Below are 26405 nucleotides of genomic sequence, written 5' to 3'. Positions count from 1 at the left end.
TACTGTGATCTTGCTGTTGTTGTTTTGTAATGCCTAATGGAATAATAAGCAAAAACTCTAGAACTTATTTGCAAATTAATCTCTTACAGAAGTTTAGAGAGACTTCAAAGCATTTACTTTTGTACACTTCAGTTCACTCTTTGAAAACAAGAAACTGTCTTGTACTGTTGCTGCTTTTATTGCCTATTTGTGTAAACAAGTCAGTTTTGTGTGTTATACTTAGTAAAAAAACATTATGTTGAGTAACAGTTTGTATTTACTATAGCAGAAAATCAAATAGGATTTTTCCAGGTAACTAGCAACAGGACAAGAAGTAACAGCTTTATGTTGCACTAAGGGAGGTTCAGGTTAGATATTAGGAAGCATTTCTTCTCCGAGAGTGGGCAGGCATTAGAACAGACAGTGCAGGGAAGTGGTGGAGTCACAGACCCTGGAGGTGTTCAAGAAAAGGGTAGATGTGGTATTGAGGGGCACAGTTAGTGGGCATGGTGAGGATGGGTTGACGGACTAGTTGATCTTAGAGGTCTTTTCCAACCTTAGCTATTCTATGATTATATTTTCCACATGCTATACATTTTCAACATTTCACTTATTCATAGAGAAGAACTAAGGCCAGCTCTTCCTAAAATATACAAATACCTGCAATCAGTTATTTTTTACATACATATGTCAGCACATCTTTTGTAACACACTCATGTATACACCTGAACTTAGCACACTACAGGGAAACTTTCAGGTTGTTGCAATTGATGCTTATCAGTGGATAGGTATTTGGATGTCACCAAAATGAAATTAGTGACTGTAGGTGGCAATAGAACTAATTATACTCAGTGATGTTAGTGAGGAAATCTAGAAAGTACTGATTGCATTACAAACAAAAGTCCATGTTTCAAGCAATGTATTGTTTAGTTAACTCCCAGATTACTGAATATAATAATTAAATGCTGAATAAGAAATATTTCATCATCAGATTTTCTTGAACACATTATTTTGTTCTTTTAACTGTAGATATCTATTCAGCCAACAGAAACTTGTAATCCTTACAATAATCCCAGACTGTACTTTTCTAGTATTCCTTTGCCATCACTGCAATGAGTGACCGTAAAATGAGGAACATCAGAGAGTGATGCTGGTGCATAAGCCAGCAACAAAGTAGTCTGATGCCAATCTAGATTTCCCTGTGCACATGAAAGCAACATGTCATGGACATACATTATAGGATCTATGGAAGAACCAGGATACCTGGATTTATTATTCTATATTCATATACAGTAGTGTTTCCATGGAGGTTGTAGCAAGGTATGCCTCAGAAGGGAATCTGGAGAAAAGGAGGGAACTGGCAGTGGGAGATGAAGTTGATGAAAAAAATGGAAAGAAATTAATTGGGACTACCATTGTGACTACCTGTTGGGATTTATTGCTCTGAGGGGAGCAAACAGCAATATTTTTCTGAGGAACTACGCTTATGAACTTGCTGAGGATAAGTCGTCAAAACATAATTCACATTATTTTTTTATTTTTTTTTCAGCGAATCTCTTTTGTGTGATAAGGCGAGGGCAAATTTGCATATTTTATTAGTTCATTTTCATGTCGTATCATGCACTTAGGAATGACCTTCAAGTACAATATTCTGTATCCAAGTAATTTCACTAAGACATAAAAAACTGCAGGCCGAAACATGAGCGGTATAAATTGTGGATATGGTGTCTTTTTTATCTTAAGAATAATTCCACTGCACCTGTTTTAGAACTGACAGTACATGTAAGACTGGTCTCATGATATTGGGAACTCTGATGAACTTATTTTCCTCTACATGAGTCCTCCGTATTCAAGTTTTAGAAACATTTCTTTCAGATCTATTATTTAGATCTGTTTCTTTCAGTACAGTTAGTAGAACATGGCTGCAAGAAAACTAGAAACAGGGGCTTCTGTTTCTGTGACCACCAAGACTGTGAAGATAAGGTGTTGGATACTTGGCTAAAAACTTCAAGGATTTTAGTATAAGCTTGTCTTACTCCAAGCTTAGGAGTGCTGCTTTAGTTGTTTCACTTCAACTGAAATGTAGTCTGAATAGAAAGATCTTTTATTGGCATATAATGATTCCAGTGTGAAGGACACAACATTAAAGATATTCTTTCACATAGGAAGAGTGCTAATATATCAGTTAGTCTCAGGATCATTAATTTGGCTAAGGGATCATTTTAAGCTCCACAGTGTAAAGCATTCCAATTATGCAAGACACACTTAAGCAGAGCAATGTAAAACTATGGAAAAAAAAGTGCAGAAATATATTACAAACAGAATACCAGGGCAACTGTTCTTCTTTACTCACACACTAGTTATTACATTTAAAAAAACATATCTACATAGCATTTTAGACAGGAAGTAAAATGTGTAGCCAACAATACCTCATATTATTACTTATAAACTCTTCCCAATAATCAGCATTTCTGTTGCCATATAACAGTATAAAAATATTTTCACATGGAATACTTTCTATATCAAAACACTTTTACCAACTAAATATGAAATTTAATTTCATCTCATACTATTTTAAATACACTGCTTCTATATGTTTGTCCTATGTTTTATTTTTTTTACTTGAAAGGCTTTATAATACTTTAAATGCAACTTTCCTTCAAAATATTTATAGTGAGACAATCTACAAATTAGGCTGATGTGGATACTATTTACTACAGTGGAGGAAAACCACTATTTTCAGAGAAAATTAGTGTTTCTAGTGCGGTTTTTAAGCTGACTACAACTGACCTCAATAGGATAGGTCAAGCCCTAAAAGAAACCCAGTGCACTTAGACTTTAGTAAGTTATTATAATTCTACTAAAACAAGACCATTATCTTGCTTATGTCTCTTCCCTTCCCCTTGGCTTCTAGCTTTTTTCATACTGTGTATGACTTAGAGGAAAAATATAATGGAAACATTAATTCTAAAACTCGCTATTTCTCAGAAGGCTTAAATCAGTAGGCTATAAAGCAAGAGCAGAAAATTGCCCTTCATACCATCAAAGGAGGAGCATAGGACTGCAAAAGATCCCCCTGGGTTATTAGTTTAAATCCCTTCCTATCATATTCAATTAACTATGTCTCTAAGACCTTGCATTCAAAGCACAGGACAAGAGAAACAAACAGCAAATGCAAATCAGAAATTATTTATTTATCATAAATAAACAATGGATTTTCATCAGAGTATTCAGATGTTATGTCAGGGCACTGTCAGTGTACTCACAATCTTTATTTTGTAGTTACAACAGCAAACTTTTTCTCATTCTCCATTCAAAAGAGGAATTAACTATTTACCTGTGGTGCTCCATTCATAGGTAGAATGAGCTATTTATCTATTAAATCAATGTTAACATTTTAATTTTTTTTTTCATATAATTTCAGTATTTGCAACTGATACATTTTTATTGTAATAGGTCCAGAACTGGGACAGCATGTTATGTATTCCAAAGGTTCAAACCAAATGAGGCCAACAAGTTCCCAAGTATATTAGAAACAAACCTACCACCAAAAATCCCATGTGCATCATTATAAAATCATCCTTCAGGCTGCCTCATTCAACTTTTAATAGGCAGAACAGAGCCTAGCAATTAATGTCACTATCTGTTATTTTCTTTGTAAATTATGTGAGTTGCTTTGTTTTGTTGTTTTATTTTTTTATTTCTAAATAGTTTCTGCTTTGTAATAATCTGTTTCATTAATATCTAGACCCCTTTTCATGGGAGAAAGTTGAACTAAATTCCTCCTAATGTTAAGAATGTTGTGACTGTATATTACGTCTTTTAAGAAGAATACACCAAGAAGTTCCCAGTACTACTTTGCCTAAAACTAAGGCATGAGATGCTCTGATGGGTCATATTCATCTGCCTTTTTTTTGTTGTTGTTTTTTTTTTTCCCTGAATGTTGGTCTAATCACAGAATCACAGAATCACAGAATGACCCAGGTTGGAAGGGACCTCAAGGATCATGAAGTTCCAACACCCTGCCTGGCAGAGCCACCAACCTTTCATGTTTACTAGATCAGGTTGCCCAGGGCCCTATCCAACCTGGCCTTGAACACCTCCAGGGATGGGGCACCCACAACCTCCCTGGGCAGCCTGGTCCAGGACCTCACCACTCTCCTAGTAAAGAACTTCCCCCTGACATCCAACCTAAATCTTCCCTCTTTCAACTTAAAACCTGTCATGGTTTTGTAATTTTGCTATCAGTATTCCACATCATAACATCATGTAAAACATGGATACACTATTGAAGTGCAAGTCCACAGAAGAAGACTACATGTCCCAAGAGACAACAGGGGTAATGATAAGTCAACGGGACAGGAGCTATATTAATTCTGTTCCCAGGCTGGAGTGCTCTCCTTCTTCTCTCGATACTTCTCGGAGAGTGGGAGAAGCATTCCAGCTCGTGTCGGCTGGAGCTCACAATAGGACCTCTCGGTTTTCGGACTCTCTCTCTCTGTTCGTTCGATTTGGTTAGCTCAATTATATTATATTGGTGTTATCTTGATATTTTTGATACATATTTAGTAAAGATAAGTTTTTCCTCTCTAGTTTGCTGCCTGTTTTTATCCCATTCCCCTTTTCTCCTTCCTTCTCGGGCCCAGGGGGGCCACGGTGGTGGCTCTCCCTGTCATAGGCATAGGTAAATTCTAAAGTCAACGCCACATGACAAAACCTTTTCCCCTTGTCCTAATTTCTTTCTCTATGCTGCACCCACTATCTGTGGGCACCTCCATACCTCTACACAACAAATGTTTTTCTCCCTTGCCTGGCAAAATAAAAGAAGCATTGTCAATCTATGCCACGATTTGAATGTTATTTTGAGTTGTTTATGACCTGAATTGCTTACATAAGTTGTCATATATTAATATGCAGGGTATATTGTATTCAATGAAAGTTAGCATGTGTGCCCCGGTGGCGCAGTGGTTAAAGACGCTGCCTTGCAACACTGGGGCCCGGGGTTCGAATCCCCCCTGTGGCGCAAGTGGTAGAAGTGCCGCTCTGCTACACAGAGGCTCGAATCCCGGGGGCTGGACTCGATGATCTCTAAGGTCCCTTCCAACCCGCACCAAACTATGAAACTATGAAACATATCTACACATTATTTCTTTCCTTCTTGCTTCTTCTTCATCCTTCAAAAAGGAAATGTGTGATTCTCTGGTAATGTCATTATAATAAAAACTTGATTTTCAGCTTTTAGTATGAGCAGTAAGATATTAAGTAAGTATCATTTCCTCGCTTTATGAGGTTTCTGCCTCAGTGATTTATCTGAGCATTATTCTCATTTTAACAGTTGCCTCTTTAAAAAATTCATTAGTCTCTGAGCTATATCACCGCAATATAGTTTTTGTATTACTGAAGTACTTATAGACCCTGTTGTGTTTATTTGAGTACATTCACACACACAAAAATACACTTCCATAGAAAATTCACAAGGTTTGCTATTCAGCAGTAGTGAGGGCAGTCTCTCCTCTGTTGGCTCTCAGCAACTACAGACTTAACACTGCATGCTCTCTGGTTGCATTTGAATAAACACCAGGAGATCAGCACAAATTACTAAGTGCAACATTTACCCAAATGAAAGGGATGATTTATTTAGGATGAAAGTTATTTCTAATACTGTGAGAATAAGCTTGCATATAAGAAAAAAAAAATATATATATATATATATAAATTAATTATATATACACATATATAGCTTGTAATTATTATGATTACTACTAATTGCATTATTTTATTAATTTATCATCTTAATAAGATGGGGGAAAAAAAAATAAATCTGCCAGATATCTTGCAATAGTAAAAGTAATCATATATAACTCCATGCATGTTCTCTTAAGAATAAATGCAATATTCTTGTATTTTCTCTTTCACTAAGGGAAGAAGAAACATAGTAGAAGTACCAGCTTTTCACAGCTAATTTTTTATGCACAGCCTAATGGCAATTAGACACTCTAGATATGGAAAGTTATGTAAGAAAACCTACTTAAGTTCTGAGAGACACTAATGTTATGTCCTTTCCCCTTGCACGGCTGCGCATCAAAGCTTGGGCTAATCCGTTCTTCTCCATGGAAGCACAAGTGTACTGCAGAAGATGTCTCTATTACAAAAGTGGCTGTGTTGGAACAGAGGAGGACTGTCACACAGAACCTTCACTGAGTGTTCAGGATGGTTGACAAGAGAGGATCCACCAAGTACAGCAGGGCAAGGTGATGTTTGCCAACAGGCTGCCCAGCCTAGAGAGGTGAGGTTTAGACTCCAAAGTGAGATACTCTGGCTGTAGTGAGGAGCAGAGGATGAAGAGAGGTTGGGTCAACAAAAACCTCAAGAATAACAAAACTAGGTTTAAAGAGACCAAAGAGTTTGCCATAAATGTTTATACAGTAAAAAATAAGGAAGATCCAGAGTTACACAAGTTTCTGAGAGCAAGGAAGAAAAGAATTATGTCTATGTGGCATCTTTGGGACAGATGGAAATTTGGTTAAGAATTGGTGGGAAAAAAAAAACACAAAAGCCTTCTTTAAATAACATGAGGAAGGCTTTACATCACAGATTCTTGCCCCTGGCAAATTTTAATATCCCTAACTTGTGCTGAAAGGAACACAGAAGGACACAGGCAGTTATGAAGATTTCTGGGAGAAATTAGGGATAACTTCAAGTACAGACTGTGCCAGACAGGGATGAGTCATGGCTGGGTAACAAATAATTGTCTGACGATGTGGTAGCTTTGGTGGATATCAGTCTTGTAGCTTTGGTAAAAATAAGTCTGATGAAAACGAGACAATTTGGCCCATTGAACCTGGAGATGACAAGGTTCTAGAGATTGTTATCTAATGTATTACCAGCCCTCCAGTTCCAGTCAGTAGTATGTCATAAACATATGGTGGGATGATGGGATACTATGTACATAAGGTGAAACAATAAAGGCTAAAGCTAGAGCAGAATATCAGACTACAGACCAGAGATTCTTTCTAAATCAAATGATTCTGTAGTGAGGGACAGGGAATAGGAGATTACGTCATATACCAGGATTAAGACACAGATTTTGCTTTCTGTGGAATGACATCAGTGTTCCAACATGTGTTATTCTATTTATTATTTCATTACTGAACTTATTCTGCAGCTGAACCCAAACATTCTCAAGGCTGTCCAAAGAAGATTTTAACACTGCCATACAGTCTTTACAAGTGTTAGAATTTTACTTTGATAAGTGAGTTTTCAGGATCATCCATAATTTTAGAAGCAGACACCTACCTGTATTGGCTTGCTAAGGATTTGTCTGCTGAGTGCCCTGAGTTCCTCATTTAGATGATCTGTAAGTCCATGAATGGATGAATGTGATTAAGATCTAGGATTTAATCCAGACCAGAGCTATGACTATTTGATCTCATTATGTGGTGAAGACAGACATTGTGTGGCAGGTAAAACTGTAGACAAAGTGAAAATAATACAAGCAAATCAGAAGGAAAATAAAAGATATGTGAGGATTTAATCTGTTTCTGTACAAAAGTAGGAATAAGTAAGTGCTGTCTTTTGCCTGCACTGAAATTCTAATTATGTTATGTGTTCATCTAGTGGTTGGAAGGGCCATTTTACTTTTCATTTTTTAAACTTAATTGTGACAATATTCTTGTACTTGAAAGACAATCTGCTCTAGGTAGGATGTTCTACATACAATGGATCAGAACTCAAATCATTTTAGAAACTGAAACTATAGCAGACTATTTGTCAGCTTTCTTCCTAAAGAAAGATTTCACAGGGCATGCCCATTTCAGAAACACCTCTTCTCTGTCACTGTACAGTTAGCAAAGCATTATGAAATATTTCATTGTTATAAGGAGTAAAAGGTGTTTTGTATATCTTTGCTGGAATTCCAATATCTCTTATTTCATCCTATCATTACTCAGATCTCTGGCCAAGAAACATGATGGTTAGGGTTCTGAAGGCTATGATGTATGGTTCATATCCTCTCATCATTCTCTCAGGACATTCCTTTATTACTGTCTTTCTGTATCAATTATCTTGATATATTTTTTTATAGAACTAATGCACTGAAGGCCACTGGCTGACATTTTGTTAGTTTTCTATTGATTTTTAACACTAAAAAGACCCAGGATGGTTATGTAATCTGACATCCTGTGTAGCACTGGTTCTTTCACACCATTTTTCTAGCGTTAAGAGCACATGTAAAAGTATTCTCAAATTTAAGTGAACTATGAGTAAGTATAGAAGATATCTGCTTCAGAACTACATTAGTAAATCCTCCTGGTTTTGGACTGCGTGTCTGCATGGACATCATCTGTTACACATCTAGAGAGTTGTGCATACAGAAACATTTTTTCACGTATGGGGAAATCACAAAGCCGGGTAAAGAGTTTGAAGATAAGACAGCAAGTCTGATTCACAGCTTTTGCAGGATTGCACTCAACACTGGGCTACAGGTAAGGACAGTCCCAGACAGATAGTGAAGTTATGTTCATTCCTTGTTTCATGCTAGTTCCAGGACCTGAACTATGGGTCTGCTTTCCTGTTCCAAAGCAGAAACTGAAAGATGTTACTCTATACCTTAATTACTATTATTGCAGGTTACAATTCTCAGTCTGGGAAAAGTAGTTCATTTCCTGTTCCTGCTCTACTAGAGCCACCTGTAAAGGCCTTTTACCCAACCTGCTTTAAATTTCAAGCTACAAATGAGTCTCTTTGTCACAGCAAGATCCTTATTTTACAAACATTGGGGAATGCATGTGCAAGTTAAGTTACTTGTTACTTGTACTCTGCTGCACAGGCTCTAATCTGCTACTATGAAAGTGGAAAGTAGGAAGAGAGGGCATGGCTCAGAACAATCAAAGCATCATACCATAAATACATGGCAAATCAATTGTTAAAAACCTCCTCACACATGTTTCTCCCAACCTCTAAGCACAGTCAGCACCAGCTGTAGCCCAATTAAACTCAACAGTTCACAGGTGTTCACTGTAATGATTATAATACAAAAACAGTGTTCTCTTTAGGCTTCCTCAACATTTTTACTGCTATTTAAATGTCATGCCTGGGGAAAAAAAGAAAAAAGAAAATCCTAGTGATGAAAACCTGAAGTTCTACAAAAGGACAAAGTACTTCCAGACACAGTTTGAGGATATTTAAAAAACAAAAAATCTGTAGGATGTTGCCTTACCCCATGACTCTTCAATTAAAAAGATTGACTGCATAGTGTCTGTGAAAGCAGAGCAAACATTTTACAAGAGAATCATAGCATTTGGCTGAACAAGTACTTCAAGAGATCCCTATGTCAAACGCTGTTTTTTTTTAATTTCTAATAGCCACTCTGTGCCAGACTTCTCCACTCTTAGAGCTGTTCGAGCAAATTCAGACTGGTATTATTTGGGGTTCTTAGAGCTGGGATCTGGGAGGAGAGTGAGTTTTAATCGTGCTCATGCTGTAGCTCCAGATCCTGGTCTGCACATAGAAAGGAAGTAAGAAGATGTTGCCTGCTTGCTAGTAGTCATTAGGCTGGCAAATGCTTGCCTCACTGTGAAGCAGTAGCTTGACTTTTCTGCCTGTGTTTCTGGCCACACATTGAGACAGCTGCATGCTTCTATGCCACCTTTCAAAATTTCAAGTTGTATATGAGAATGAAGGAATGAAAATCTAGGTTTCCTTTCCAGCTCTGATGAAGCTTCTACATGTGATCTTCAAAAAGTATTTAAATGAATAAAGATGGAAGAAGCTTTCTAGCCTGTCTTAGGAACCAAGGTATCCTTGGGAATTCACCAGTCAGTGGAAAGATGATCAGTTACCTTACTATTCATTCAGAGGATAAGGACCTAAAAATCCACATTTCGAGATAGCATTTAACCTAATTTACATAAAAAGGTCAGTCTACATTGTCAAGGTAACACCTTCAGCTCTAAATTTTCTGAGAAGATTTGGATGTATCTGCCCTTTGTCTAGTAACAGCAGCTAAATTACTGACCATCATAATTCTAAAAAACATCTCAGTAAAGACAATTACTACAAGAACTCTCCTCAAAAAACAAACAAAAAAAACAAAACAAAAAAAAACAACAAACCTTTGAAAATATCTAAACTTTCAAATAAACTGCAAATCTATGTTATTAGCAAGCAAAGAGCACCCTTCTGTCTTACATTTGTGCTGCACCTTGTATAATGAGAGACCTGAATGATATCAGCACTCATGGTAAGTACAGATAATAAGATATGGACAGAATCAATTTTTCAACCCTTGACATCCTAGTACGACAGCACTCCAAATCAGGTATATAAATCAAATATATTATCATATTGATTCTGATTCAGTAACCTTGTTTCATATGTTTCTGCCATGTGGCATAGTATTGTGCTATTTATCTTTCTTCATTATTACTAAAGAAGGAAAATTGCACTTTTGAGTTTATGGAAAGAAACAGTTTTCAAAAATATCATAGAATCACACAAACTTTTGAGTTGGAAGGGTCATTTAAAGGCCACCCAGCCCAACTTCCCTGCAATGAACAGAGAGTTCTTTCTCCAGAGAGCTGGAAGTTAGCTTTCCTAAAATTCAGCATCCTGATTTTACTCTGTCACTCATAAGAATATTAAGGAAGAAGAAGTAACACGTTAAGGAAAAAAAAAAAAATCATGATAAATTGATGGGAGAGCTAAGTACTAACTTTTCAGTTTCAATTAAAAGATTTATTTCAGTGGCAATTTTCCTTCTAGATAACGATTCGGAATAATTTCTAAATTCAATACTAAACCTCATCAAAAAGTGATAAAATCACCCTAAGGAGAGATCTGCCAGCAGGAGAGTTGATCCTTCCTTTTCTCTGAATACCAGTGAGATATACATCAGGAGAACTGTGTCCAGTGCTCAGCTCTCCATTATGAGAAATACATAAATATATGTCCAGTGAAGGGTCCCAAAGACAATGAAGGTAAGTCTCACCACTCAGGAAAATCTACCTAAAATGTTCATATAAGAGTATAGTGAATGGTTGTCTGAAGATTTTTTGACCATTACACTATTATTGTCAGGTTTCAGTATTTTTTTTTCATTGTTAAAACTTTTTCACTGTTTTCAGATGTTCTTAGTGGTCTTTTCCAATCTTAATGATACAGTGATTGTATGATTCTATGGTGTATGCATTGCTTCCACACACAGTCTTTCTCCAGTGAAGTAACTACAGCTTTTATTTGGAATGAACAAGCCACAAAAATCAAACAAACCCTCACACTTTAATATCTAACATATTCAGTTCTTTGCAAGATTACTTGATACAAGGAATGAAAGGAGCTGAATGAAAGAAATGTTTAGTAGCTGAAGGCATGGCTAGCAGGCATCACTGTTTAAATAACTATATTGTTATTATGGTTTTGTATTAGCTAAGGAATTACCCTTTCTATTGCTTTCTCTGGGTTCAAAGAATTCTAAATGGTGGTGTGCAGAGTTTTTTTTGCAAGGTGCTCTATTTATTATAATGGGGAATGCTGTGCAGGAGAGACAGTGCAGATCTACAAACACTCCAGAAACACCAGGTGTTGGATTTATAGCTTTTGTTGCAATACTTAAAATCTGATTTTCTCCAGGTGAAAATAAAGCAACAGCAAATCGTGTAGAGTATAAAATACCACTGATGATAGCAGTTTAACAAGTACAAAAAGAGCATTATCATCAGAATCAGTGATGAAGGTCACTGTTGTAGAGAAGTGAGGGAAAATCCTAAGTATCTGGTTGCAAGGGAGTTTCTCCTCATTTTCAACTAAGTTTAAACCTCATTTAGTTAATGGCTGAGACACTATAATCCTGCCTTTGCAAGATCCTTCTACACAGCACTTACCATCGCTTCATTTTGCATTCTAAACTCCTAGTCCAAGTATCTCTTTTCATGTAGAAACTGCTGTATGCATGCACTTGATTCTTTCTTTTCTACATTGTTCCCACTTTTACTTTGTGTTTGTTGTTGTTGTTGTTTTATTAAGGACAAGCAGTATACAAGGCGGGAACACCCCGAAGAAACTACACAGCAGTTACACAGTGACGTATCCATATTTTCTTTTGTTTCTATTTCTTTCTGGTGAGCTACAGAATGTAAAATATTTATTCTCAGTAATCTCAAGTAACTGTATAATGTCTGAGTGTCAATAAAATGCATCAATTGTTTAACTTACCTTTTTTTATTTTTTATCCTACATTTCAATTATCAACTTCTAATTTCACTTTCTATTTTATTATCCAGTCATTAAGTGTCATAACCTCCGTCTCTCACTCTTACATCTTTCCTGTTGTAGAATTTTGGTGAAGGTTAATTCAGAATCATTAGTAACTTCTTTCAGCTCACTATATCACCATGAACACACATATATGCACAGGTTTTAGCAAAGACTGTTAAATATTCTGTTAGTAACTTCCATTTATCGTGAAAAGGATTATTATTTCCTACCTTTTATTCCTTCTCATTAACCATTTGTTAATCCATGGGAGGACTTTTTATCCCATGACAACTTCATTTCCTTCGAAGAGAAGCATTTTCAGAAGCTCTTTGAAATTCCAGGTACACTATTTCTACAGGAGTTTGAGAAGTGTATTCTTAAAGGATATTTTTAATGAGAGAAATATGTGTCTTTCACATCTGATTTTTTGTGGCTGTGATTACTCCTTTATGCTCTGTTTGACAATTTGCTAATATACTATGCTGGCTTTAGCTGAGATCATTTTGATCACAGTGCTGTTATGATGCCATGTTTTGGACTTTCTTAGGAAAAAAAAAAAAAATAGAGAGAGAGAGAGAGAGAGAAAATAAACAATGTTGATAATATACCGACATTAAAGTCATAATTGAGCAGCACTTACACTTTCATGTTCTTTTCAGCTTCTCATACTGCCCTGCCAGCAAGAAGCTGGGGGTGCACAAGGAGCTGGGAGGGTACAGAATCAGGGCAGCTGACCCAAAAGGATTATTCCATACCATATGACGTCATAGTGATAAAACTGTGGAGTGTTGGCTAGGGTTGCAGTTGCTGGTAAGGGAACTGGCTGGTCATCAGTCAGCGGGTATTAAGCAACTAGATTATCCATCACTTGTTTTGTACATATATAAAATATCACAGACTTGAAAATAGAGCTATCACAAAAGCAGGAGAAGGAAGAAGCTGAATTCATAAATGAGTCAGTAACCACACAACCTCTATCCCTGAGAGAGATGTGAGACATGTGAAGGGATTTCAGCCATCCTCCAGTTGTCACCTGGATGCTCTAATGGTGGCACAATGAGGCCACTAGCCTGGAAATAGAGAGCATGGGAGCCAGGCAGTTGGAATCCTTCTCTACAAAGGGAGCACAAGACTTCAGCCTCTTGAGGCGACTCTTAGCTGTGAAGGAAAGGTATCCCTTCAAGGACGATGTTATCTATCACTCTGGCAAGTAAATAGAGCCAGTCTGAAAAAGTTAAGGCCATTCACCTAGCTTTACATGAGCCCGAATGAGAAAAGTGGTCAGTGCTCTATCTCTACACTGACTCCTGGATGGTGGCAAATGCCCTGTGGGGGTGGTTACAGCAATGGAAGCAAAACAACTGGCAGCACAGAGGCAAACCCATCTGGGCTGCTCACTGTGGAAAGATACTGCTGGCCAGGTAGAGACAAAGGTTGTAAAGGTACAACACATAGATGCCCACATGCCTGAATCATGCCGCTGAAGAACATCAAAGCAACCAGCAGGTAGATCATGCTGCTAGGGTCAGTGTGGCTCAAGTAGATCTGGGCTGACATCAGAGTGAATTATTTCTGGCTCAGTGGATGCTTGACACTTCAGGCCACCAATGAAAAGGTGCAATATACAGATGGGTGAGGGATCAAGGGATGGACTTGACCAATTGCACAAGTTATCCACAAATGTGAAATGCACTGGATTAAGCAAGCCAGATAAAGCCTCTCTAGTATGGTGGGTGATGGCTGAAATATGAATAAGGAGAGGGCTGGCAGTTTGATTAAAAAAGGGAAGCTACTGGCCCATATGGGAATGATTCCTATGAAACTTCATGAATATTACAATGTTTGAGGAATAGAATTTCATTAATATTCTATGCAATATAATGAAATAGTTCATGTCATATTTTAAGCTATTTTCATAGGGACCATTTTTGTGATCTTAATCTTATATTTTATTAAACTTAGAGTTGGAATATTTTCTTTAATCTTTATGTAATATTTCATCAAAGCTTAAGAAGATATTTCCTGAGTATTTCATCAGTAATTTCATAGTTATTTTTATGTTGTGGTTTTTTTTTTCTTTTCTTTCCTTTTTTTTTTTTTTCTTTTTTTTCCCCCTCTAAGGAACTCCACTATTATGCTTGTTAACATGTCTATATAGAACAACAAAACATTTCATTTGAAGCATACATAAAAATACAACTGATCACATTTCAACATAATCACTATTTATTTTTAAGAGAAAATGTGCAAATATGTATTGCTAATTACTCTCTATTTATAGTTCTATTTTTAGCTCTAATTTATATTTCCATTAAAAATGTACTTTTTAAACTATACAGCAGCTAATCAAACAAGTCTTCAGAATTTCCAAAACATCTATTTTCATTTGTGCAGTTCTAACTTTTCAGCAGTTAATCTTCTAGCAGATTCTTGAAATACTGTGGTAAATGGTCACTACCTAAATTTGAGGAGTTTTTAGTATGAGTTTTAAAATTGTTTATCTGCTAATGTTGCAGGTTTGGGCTGTGTACAGAAATGAATCTTATAGAACCAAGGACAGACTTCTGGAAAACTAACTGGGTATTCCTATTGTCTGAGTTCTTGGCAGTTCTGCTGCTAGACATTGCCTAAAAAAACTATATTTCAGAAGTAAAGATGGCACTGATTGTCAATAAAATCAGCAAATGAAAACATAAATTTTTCTCCATCAGTTTTCAGATATTACTGTAATTATTATTTTTGGCATGGAAAATTGATGATCTGGAAATATGAAGCTGCTTTAGGTAAATTGAGTGTAAATTGGTAAATTGTCCTTCTATGGCAGCTGAAACTTGCAGGAGAAAATAAAGCTTTGGTGGCAGAACAAATCTCTGATCAGTGGGACCAAACAACACTTATTTATTATTATTTTTTTAAAGGGAGCTGGGGAGATGACTGAAAGTTACTTAGCTAGCCAGCAACTAAAGTGGTCCCTTAGGGATACTCTTGAATGGCTTGTCTGTGCGGGAAAAGTAGTCAAGGCACTTGTTCTTTGTAGTTCTTGTAATGGAATACATACTTTAAAGAACTGCTCTGGCTTTTATTGTACTTCGTATTTCCCACAGACTAATGTCTGTAATACATTTAGTCAGAAGCAGAGGGCTTAGCAGTATCTCAAAAAGAAGGTATACATGTTTCCAGTTAGGATTTTTTCACTGAAATTTAGAGTGTTTCAGGGAAAGCAGGGGGCAAAGCATAGTAGACTGAAATTTGGATCTATGTATAATAAGGTGGTTCAACATGCCAAAGGACTCATCGTAAACTAATATTTGCTATGCCTAATACTAGACTAACAAAATTAATGTTATTTGTGTCCCTAAATTTAAAAAGTACTCTATTAAATGAGAAATACTTTCTTTTCTGTAGTGACTTCCACAGTACTTCCACCATGGGTATCAAATGGATACCTTCAACTCGGTATCCTTAAATATTTGCTCTTCTGTTGTCTTTCAAAGAATCCAGGATCACAGAATCATTAAGATTGGAAAAGACCTGTAAGATCACCCAATCCAATCATCCACCTACCACCAATGTTCCCTAAAAAGCGTGTCCCTAAGTCTCACAGTTGCATGTTTCATGAATGCCTCCAGGGACAGGAGACTGTTCCAGTGCATAAGCACTCGTTGGGAGAATACGTTTTTTCCTAACATCCAACCCAAACTTCTCCTGATGCAACTAGCGACCATTTCCTCTCATTCTATCTTGTCCTAATGAGAGATGTTCTCAGAATGAGAATCATAGAAGTCTCATATCTTCATTGCTTTTGGCATTATCTTCAGTGAAACACAGCTTGAATGTAGCATCTCAAACAGAATCTCGTCTAATTCTTTAATACAAGGATAGCTGATAGAGGCACTGCCAGAAACTTTTTTTTTTTTTTCTTTCCTTTAGTCACATATTTTCTCATAATCCACTTTCAGCTCCTTGACCTAGAAGGTCTCTGTTTTCCAAGTCTGTATTTTCAGTTGCTATGTTAGAAATAGACTTATATATTGCTATATTCCAATGGTTCTTTCCAAGATTTTCTTATGCTTTCACCTCTCCTCCAGGAGCAGTGACCTCTTCACATTCTTGGTCCAGTTCACCAGGCATGAAATAACACCACTGGATTGCAGGCAAGCCTTTAAATACTGATTTAAGAGCAATATAATGCAGTGTAGTGAATAGATCTGTGATTTACACACAGGAATGCCAATTTATAGAATCAGGTAGAGGAAAATCAAATTAATGCAAGTTGAATAGCAACTACACAAACCCTGCTTAACTCAATGGAAAGTCTGCTTAATGAAGTTAGAGTGATGGCTAGCTATAGATGAAGCAATTAATCTAATCACATAATAACAAAGAATGGCCTGGGTTGAAAAGGACCACAATGATCATCTACTTTTAACACCCTGATACATGCACGTTTCAGGGCTTTGATGTCTTTCTTGTAGTGAGGAGCTCAAAACTGAACACAATACTCAAGATGCAGCCTCACCAGAGCTGAGTACAGGGGGATGATTACTTCTCTGCTCCTGATGGTCACACTATTTCTAATACAAGCCAGGATGCTGTTGGCCTTCTTGGCACACAGTTGGCTCATGTTCAGCTGAGCATTGACCAACACCCCCATGTCCCTTTCCTCTTCACAGTCATCCAGCCACTCAACCCCAAGCCTATAGGCATGGGGTTACTGTGGCCAAAGTGCAGGACCTGGCATTTGGCCTTGTTGAACCTTATCCAGTTAACCTAAGCCCAGCGATCCAGCCTATCCAGATCCCTCTGGAAGGCCACCCTACCCTCAGGCAGATCGATGCTACCTCCCAACTTGGTGTCATCTCCAAACTTACTGAGGATACACTCAATCCCCTCACATAGGTCACCAGTGAAGATATTAAACAAAATAGGTCCCAGCATCAACTCCTGGGGGACACCACTTGCAATGGGTTGCCAACTGGACTTAACTCCATTAACCACTACCCATTGGGCAAGACCCTCTAGCCAGTTCCTTACCCAAAAGAGGGTATACCTGTCCAGGCCACGGGCAGCCAGTTTCTCCAGGAAAATAAATGTGAGAGACTCCGCCAAAGGCTGAAATCTAGGCAGACTACATCAACAATCTTTCCCTCATCTACCAGTCTGGTCGCCCAGTATTAGTATGAATGAATGAGAGATGTTCATGTGGTACCACAGAAATGAGAACTTTGAAGTCTACACCATTTACAGAATGACAGAACAGTTGAATTTAAATATTTTTCAAAAATTTACACCTAAATCAGAGTCCTTTATCTAATAGTAGCTAGTACCTACAAACTCAGTAGGAGCTGAAAGTACTGTCTGGAAGCTACAGAATAATCACTCCTTGGAATGTCCCTTCTGCTTCTCTGAAGGAAGCTGCAGGAAGCCTGTACTATGGAAGTACCATTCATGAACAGCTGCATTTTTTGGTGTCCATACCCCTTCACATGTCGCCGTTTGCAATATATAGAGATGTTACCATCATCATAGTATCATAGTCTCGTGCAGGTTGGAAGGGACCTTAGGGATCATCGAGTCCAACCCCCCTGGATTCAAGCCTCCTGTGTAGCAGGAGAGTGGCACTTCTACCACTTGCACCACAGGGGGGATTCAAACCCAGGGCCTCCGGTGTTGCAATACGGCATTCCTACCACTTGCACCACCGGGTCACACACAAAGGATATATACAAAGCATAATTCTAAAAATTCTTAGTATTAATTTGTACTTGACTCTACATAAGTTCTACTGAACTGAATTTCACATCTCTTTTCCTGATACAGAAGAGAATATCTTATATTGTAGGTTTACCTGGGATAAAACAGATTATTAACTGAAGTCAGCAAAGCAACATTCTGATCCCATCACCTTTGATAATCATTATTTTCACTCATACATTCTGTTATGGATGAAGACACAGTGAACGCATCCAAATTTTGATTTTCTTTTTAGCCTGGATTCTCACGAGCAGAATTTGTATTTGTTAAAAAGTTCTGGAATCACAACCACCAGCCTGAGAAACCACCTCATAAATACTGATATTTTAGCAATTTTATAGAGCCCCATAGTCAACTTACTCACTGATATGCAGAGAGAAACTCACCTGACTGAATGAATGCAGAAATCTACTTCAAGTCTCTAGCAGTCTCTGAATGTACAACCAAGGTCCAACAAACTTAGTAATCACTCTACCCACATGTTAATTCATACATTCTGAATTTAAAACAGCAAGCTGAATTCTGTTGCTAACTTCTGTAAACTTCTCATAAAACACAGCTGCCTAAAAATACAGTTAATTCCAATTAACTTACCTTATATCCATCTGTGTAGAGTTGACCGATAACACTGGCATTTAAAAGGAATTTAACAACTGCTAGAAGCTCCTACAGTTAAGAGAAATCTTACATTTAAATTCAGTTACTGGCTGGTAGGATAAGTCTATTTTAATTAACAAGTCTAATTTTAATTAATTAATCTGAAATTTTCGTATGGGGTTGATTGGTTTGAGTTGACATGATCTCTCTGTCTTTCTTATGCAGCAGCTGGAGATCATACATGGTCCAATTATAAATATATTTAAAAAAAACAAAAACTACAAAAAAAAAAAAAAAAAAAAAAAAAAAGGAAGAAAAACCAAACAAAACAAAAAACTCCCAGAAAATGTTTCTGAATGAGTATGGCAAGCATCCTAGAAGGTCAAAGGCATCAGATGGTGAGGTTTCCATAAATATCTATAGTAATCAGTTCCCAAATTATATTGATTTCTGAAAATGTCTACTTCATCCTGGGATAGCATGCGTAGAGCAAAAGGAAAAAAATACTATTATGCAGTAGTATTTGCATTCCCTCCAGATAATATTGATAAGACAGCAGGTGACTCTGTCAGCTGTGTTACTGAACACCTGCCCTCAAGGCTGTTCCCATTCTGCTCTTCAGGTGAAATCAGAGATGCTCAATGAGGTGCCAAGGTCACCCAGGTTATTTGCGTCAGAGCAGGAAACTGTTAGAATAGTTGTAAAAATACAACTGTGGATTCATAGAAAACACAAGCCACTCAGAATTAATATATATGGAGAAAAAAGATATTTAAATTTTTGAAACAGTTACAATTAAAATCTGCCTATAGCTGTTATTTGAATAAATCAATCATTTTCTGAAGCAAAACAGGAAAATTTTTTGTCTTCCCCTTAACATGCTCAAGACACACACAGGTGAAAATAAAATCCACATCTCCTCAGATCTAGGCATTTATAAAACAGTATGAGGATGAGAGAGATGTGTTTAATCCTAATACTCTTATTACCCCAGTATCTGCCTTTTTCTCTTGCAAGACTGAACCAAAATCAACATTCTAGCACCCCATTCATGCAGTGACAACTAATATCTCCAGCTGTCAGTTTGTTAGCGTGATTTTTGGCATACAAAAATCCTATATTATATTTGTGGTAAAACATCATTGTTTTAAACTTCTAGGTCAGAATATCATCATAGTATTGATTGCTCAAGTATATTTTTGAATAAAGAGGTGAGCTTTCATTATCCAAGCACCTTCGACTTTTCTTTAATGTGTGTTCTTTAATAGGAGCAGTATGCTTTAATTTTGAAATGAGCTGGCAAGACAGACACATTCCAGCATACATATTTGTAGTCTTCCACCCATCTATTTTCTGTGAATCACTTCTGCAAAATAGAAAACTGTTTTGTAATAACAGTTGCTTCACACATAAATAAAAACGCTGGCTTTGTAGCAAACTCAGGTGTAAAAATCTCACGACCTTTAGGCCAATGATGTTCATAATCACAAGAGTCAAATAAATGTTTGCGAAGGACGCAGAGAGACATTCTGTCTTGTTGCTTACTGGACAGTTGCCATTGGCCCATGGATGCTGGGCACCATTGACAGAGGAGAGGGGTTTCCCGGAGGTTCAGGAAACTTCATGACCATGTCTGCATTTGAAAATGTTTCAATGAGTTTCAAAGGCAATTCATCCTAACTGTATTCAAAATTCATCAAAAAGGTCCTCTTCCACCTTGCAGTTGCCTCAAGGACTCTTTACTCTGGGATGCACTCAGTATCTTCTTTTTTTTTTTTTTTTTTTTTTTTTTTTTTTTTTTTTTTTCCCCCCCCCCCCCTTTTTTTTTTTTTTTTTTTTTTTCCTTTAGTCACATATTTTCTCATAATCCACTTTCAGCTCCTTGACCTAGAAGGTCTCTGTTTTCCAAGTCTGTATTTNTGGGAATTAAATTAGAATAGAAGCAGGTTTGAAGTCAGAAAAGGCAGCACTCCCTATATATACATATGAAGGTATTGCCACAGAGACCATGACTTGGGAATTTTAAAGAAGCACCAGCAGAGGTGAACTAAGTAAGCGTTGTACTTTGGTGAAAGTTTTCAGTGACTCCCTGACATACAATTGATTCCATGTCCTGCAGACTTTCTCAGTTTAATGTTGAGTTTTGTTCTGAATACTTTCAAAGCAAGCAATTTCACAAACTCTCCTGGCAGCTAATTTCAGTGTCATAGCAGAAATCATAGAATGGTTTGGGTTGGAAGAGACCTCAAGTATCACCCAGTTCTAGACCCTTTGCAATGGGCAGAGTTGCCATCTAGACCAGACTGCGCAGGGCCACATCCAGCATACAGATGACAAACTTAGAGAAAGTTTTCCTCAACTTTCAGGTAAAAATCAGTCTTCTGAACTGAAATCAGATCACCTAAAGGAGCCAAAACATCCAGGACTACAGAGTGAAATGTATACAAAACAAGAACATGACAAAATATATTCCTCAAGTAAGATCTGTCATGTATTATATATATATTTTTTTTTTGCACGAAGAAAATGTACATACATGAGAAAAACAAAATATTCAAAGACTATTTAGTACAAAGAATATTTCCTTTGTACTAATGTGAATATGTATACATAGATAAATACTATAAATAGTGGGTGGAAAGAAATAAAGCTGTTAGAAGAGTATATTATATATTTGCCACTTGCCATGCAATAGTTAATGAACAGAGAGCAAAAGCAATACTACTCTTTTTTTTTTTCATAGCTATGGACAAGAAAAAAATGCAAATGCAAATTGAATTGAATAAGCTCTTGCTTAATTTATTGGATCAATTTTAAAATACTCCTCATAATGACTTTATCCTCTGAGAAGTTTCAGGAGCTTTTAATGCTTAAAAGGCCAGATGCTGTACCATGGCACGTGTATTTTCAGAGATAGCAGGTCTTACCAGATGAAGAAATAACATCCCTAAAAGGTTTTTGTGCTTCAGAAATGCACACATGGGTAATTTGCCTGACATTTAAAAAATTTAATTTAGGTTTCTTAGGCAAAAGGCGTAATCATCAAATAACAGCTCACTTTCGGTCCATATAAATTCCTTAATGCTTTTAAATATGATGCACACTCTGAAAAAATTACTTGACTCACAAGCATGAACTTTTAACACAATTAATTTAATTTGTAAAGTGAACAATATGCATCATTAATGACTCACAATTTCCAATTTACAGAATGGTTTCTGCCTCATGTCTTAGTCATTCCTATTAAGCCATTTTCTGCAACTTTATACTACCTTTTGATTTTGTGCAGCTATTCTACCTTAAATGCATAATGTCCAGCTTTTATTTCACAGCTAACTATTGTGAGTGGAGACATTAGTCTTGTTCAAGATAACAGCCACATCCAGTATTCTCTCTCCATCCAGATGGGCTATGGTCTTAACTGGAAAGTTCACAAAATCACACAGAATCATTAAGGTTGAAAAGACCATTAAGATCATCTAATCCAGCTGTCAACCTGGATTATCACCACCATACCACTAAATGATGTTACTCAATGCCACCTCTCCTCATTTCCTGAACACCTCCAGGTATGTTGGCTACACCACTTCCACTGGGCAGCCAGTGCCAGTAACTTACCTCTCCTGAGAACACTTTTATCCTAATGTCCAACCAGAACCTCCCCGATGCAACTTACAGTCACTACTAAGTTGATCTTGCGCTTTAGAAACTGGCTATAAAAATACATTTTCAAACAAAATGATAGCAGTAGAATGTACACTGATGTTAACCAAAACTTTCATGGTCAAGCAATGCATGCAGAATGTTGGTTTTCTCCACTCCTGAATGATCATTACTTTTGGGATTAGTGTTAGAAGGTTACCTCAGAACAGGAAGTAAAGCAGACTTGAAGAGATTCCGAATAGACTTCTGTGAATCCAAGAAGCCTATGAAATAAAGATGTGAAACAGCATCTGATTTCCTTATTTATTTATTAGGGGGTGTTAAATCAAAATTGTCTTAAACAGCCATGATTTTTTTATCAGATCAGAAAAGACATGGAGTTTGTGGAACAATCATGGTGTAATAACTGCTGAACAAGCACAGTGAATATAGTTTCTCAGTTACTGTTACCTCAGTCCCAAAAGGTAATCACTGATGCCCAAGCTGTTAAATGTGGGACATGATTACAAAATTAGGGCCCAGCTGCTCTTGAAAAGAGGAGAGCAGATGCTTCACAAAGCTTGAAGGGGAACAGAAGGCTGTTTTTGAAGGTCTCCAGGAGTTTTTCTCTTAAATGGTTGTGCCAAACCATGAAAAGGATAAAAAAAAGGGCAACAATTTCTATCCACATTTAAGAACGACATAGAACAAAGCTGTGCAAAATTTTGAGGTTTTGAGTGTGTACTGAAGTTCTTTAGACATCCCATGGTATGAGTTGCTTTCAGTAAGGTTAGGCAGATGGTGTAACATGCCTGAGTATTTCTCTTATCTCAGATTCCTTATTTATGAGGCACCAGCTGTCCATTCTTAAGCCCAGAAGAAGAACAGAAAAGGTTTCCATTCAACATTGATGTGAGTGATACTGAATGATCCAATAGTTCAGCTCCTCAGCACTTCAGGATGATGTGGATAGCAGCAGGATAAATTATTCCTGGAGTTTTAAAAGTTTTATTTATTTATTTTTTTCCCCAGAGATCTTTAAACTAAATAGAAATAGTATTAGTAGGGTAGGATTTACTTATATATTTATAAAGCTGTAATATGACTAAATACAGTCCCAAAATAGAGTTATTTCTGTCTCAAATCAATAAATATAAAATGTGAATTATTGAGTACTTTATAGAGTGTAGGTATCTGAAGGTATGCGATGACATCTGAGCTATGTACTTTGCCACTGCAATATAGCCATTGTGATATATATATATATATATATTATATTGCATAATCAGAGAAAGTATGAGAAGAACAAATTCAGTGGAATCAGGACAATGAAGAGTAGCACTGCTGAAGATAAATATGTGTCACTGTGAGTTAAATCAACATCTTCTCATAAAGAGCCCCCACTTTAAAGTTCACTGCAGTTGATGACCATCAAAAGTTCTTTGCTAATGACAGACTAGTGTTGCTGTGTGCTGATTTTTTTTTTTTGATTTTTTTTTTTTTAGTGATTCATTAACACAGTAAAACACAATGAGGGATGTTGTAGAGAAATTAATAGGGCAATAAATAATATTAATAGGTAATTAATGATATCAGTTGATCAGCTAGTTATTTTGACTTACAGCTAGGTTTAACTTACTGATCAGATAAGAATGCTTTTATTCTTAAATATAAAATAGATTTTGTATATTATTTTTATAGGAAAGTACTTTATGAAAAAAATTAATTGAAGACACACTGATATTGACATAAAGTACACTTGTTAGCATTTGCACAGAAATAATTACAATGACATTTATTAAACACAATCAGATGTAGGCTCAACTAAGGAACATGGAGTATTTTGTATTGCCAGGGTGCAATTTGTGAAGAGTAGTAAGGAAGTCAATTGATACAAAATCTCTATCTGCAAACAGCTCCCAGTCATATAGGATACTTCCTTGTCACAGTCACAGCAGTTTTAACCACAGCTCTCTGGCTTTAGAAGTGGTGAAAATGAAGGCAACCAGCAGAAGTTAGAGCTGACTTTAAATTCATTTACATATTGTCCTTGTTTGTATAAAACCAACTCATTTTGTAATTATCCTGTCCTGATGAGTCAAAATGATAATGTCACTAAATACTAGTGAAAAGGTCAGAGGAAATAAATAATTACAACCAGTATTACATTTGGCATCAGAAGAGAAAAAAACAAAATAATAAGAAACAAGCAATATAATATTTTCTTTGATTTTCTAGTATGAGAATTCTACATTTTTGTTTTCTAATTGGACAACAATCTGTGGTCCATTACCTCTCTTTTATTTCTTATTATTTTGTCTGAACATATTAAGATGTTGCTGTGGAAAAAAAATAAATGACCCCATTCAAATGAAAACTGGCTCTGAAAAAGATACATTAAAAATTACAAGTGTAATTTCTTTAAACAAACAAACAAACCAAAACAAAACAATAAGCATAAAAACAGTTTAGATATTTATGGCAGAAATTGAAGTGCCATTAGCATATTCTGTGGAGTGGTTAGTGTAAGAAAGGTAATCAGTTTAGCTAAGTTCATTTGTATATACATATGGTATACATATGTACATACATTACGGAAATATATAGAGAATTGTGTGTGTATGTGTGTCTGTATGTTAGACCACATGTAGAATAACTGCAGTATCTAATGCTGCTGCACGAATCACAGATATTTTACATTCGTTTTTAAAGATCTGAAATTCTTCTTGCTTATGAATTCTATGCACATTGCACTTCTGAAACCTCATTCAGTCCAGAGTACTTCTTTTAAGATTTGAATATCTTATAGAGCAGTAAGGCAAAGCAGATTGCATTATTTATTTTTTACTAATTAACTGCCATTTCTCCTCAATAAACATTTACTTCAGCATATGAGTTTTGTTAAAAACTGCATTTTATGTTCAAATATAATATATTGAAAATTTAAAGTACATTCATGTTAAGTAGAAAATCAGATTTTGGTAAATATAGATAGTCCATCTTTGCCTTCTCTTTTACATTTTTAAGAAGTGTTGAAAATAGACAAATTTCAGAGAGATTTTTAAGTTCATCTCCTTTGGTCATATACATAAATAAGAATGATATACTCAATTTATATGACCATTCTATTAAATAATTAGCACAATTTGCATTCGAGTTCAAAGATCTACATTAATTAAGAACCCATTAATACATCTGCATTTTCCATACCTTGTGCAAAGGAAGGACTTTCCTCATACCTCATGGAGAATGGATGAATGGACTGTGTAAAAATTACATCAGGGAGAGGAAAAAACCCCGAAACCTATGATCTTGAACTTGACTAGTAATAGAGAAAATAATCATTTTCAGTCTATATTATCATCAAAGTTTTATCTGCTTTGCATGACTTTTTAACACTCCTTCTCAAGCTTGGTCTAAATTTCAGCTGAATAGCTATTTTCTGCAATTTCTGCTTCATGATGAAAGCTTCCACATATCAGCATAGAAAGAAAAAATTGGTCTTACTTTCCCTACCTGCAAAAAAAGAAAACAATTAGTTTTGAGATAAATTGCTGTCTAGGCCTAGTTTAAATTCTGAGGACACCAATTTGCTATATCTAAGGAAGGGACATTTCTTACATTTTAGCCTATAATCCAGTGTTTCAGGTAACCAAGAGTTAGGGCAGGTATTCAATTTTCTTCTCTACCTGTAGTGATTCAATCCCATACTCTCATTACTCACAAGTGTATCCCAGTTAACTTTCAATATGCAATTATGCCAGGCCTTTCTTTGAATCTATCCCAAGTAGATTCCCACTTGCTTTCATTCATGTTGCTTACATATTCATTGAAATTAGGATTTAAATCCTGGCATTCTATATTAGTTTTTAATCCCTAATGGAGTTATTTTCACTTTTTCTCTCACATTGTCCTAATAAACATCACTGCCTGGAAAGGCTGCAAGTTCTCTTCTGTAAAATATACAGAACACTCTCAGAAAGATAAGAATATTAAGCCTTGAGCTTCCATTTCCAGGTGAGCGCTTGAATGATGTGACTATGCGGTAAAGAGTAGTTAGACAGTATTAACTGATATTCCATTTTGGGTCAAATGCCTACATCTACCCCTTCGGTGCTTTGACAGAGAGCAACAGATATTCAAGCATGAAAAAAGTCCTTTACCTTCTTACTGTGAAAATA

The 26405-nt window shown here is 36.3% G+C and overlaps 2 long non-coding RNA genes across 3 annotated transcripts in view; one reads left to right on the top strand and one right to left on the bottom strand.

The window, feature by feature from the left end:
• LOC107313858 overlaps nt 1-12911 on the bottom strand; it is a 45803-nt gene extending 32892 nt beyond the window's left edge. Inside the window, exon 1 of one of the 2 annotated variants that reach the window (XR_001555229.2) lies at nt 12872-12911. This is a non-coding gene — a long non-coding RNA (uncharacterized LOC107313858). The remainder of the gene's footprint in view (nt 1-12871) is intronic. The other variant, XR_001555228.2, reaches the window with a different exon arrangement.
• Nucleotides 12912-13004: 93 nt separating this feature from the next.
• Nucleotides 13005-16386, top strand: LOC116653397. The gene is made up of 2 exons (XR_004307131.1): nt 13005-13041; nt 16320-16386. It is a non-coding gene; the product is annotated as an uncharacterized LOC116653397 (long non-coding RNA).
• The last annotated feature ends 10019 nt before the right edge of the window (nt 16387-26405 follow it).

This window comes from Coturnix japonica, chromosome 4 (genome assembly GCF_001577835.2).
Source record: "Coturnix japonica isolate 7356 chromosome 4, Coturnix japonica 2.1, whole genome shotgun sequence".
NCBI lineage: Eukaryota > Metazoa > Chordata > Aves > Galliformes > Phasianidae > Coturnix > Coturnix japonica.
Note: the sequence above shows the minus strand (reverse complement) of the source record. Positions and strands in the feature narration are given on the sequence as shown.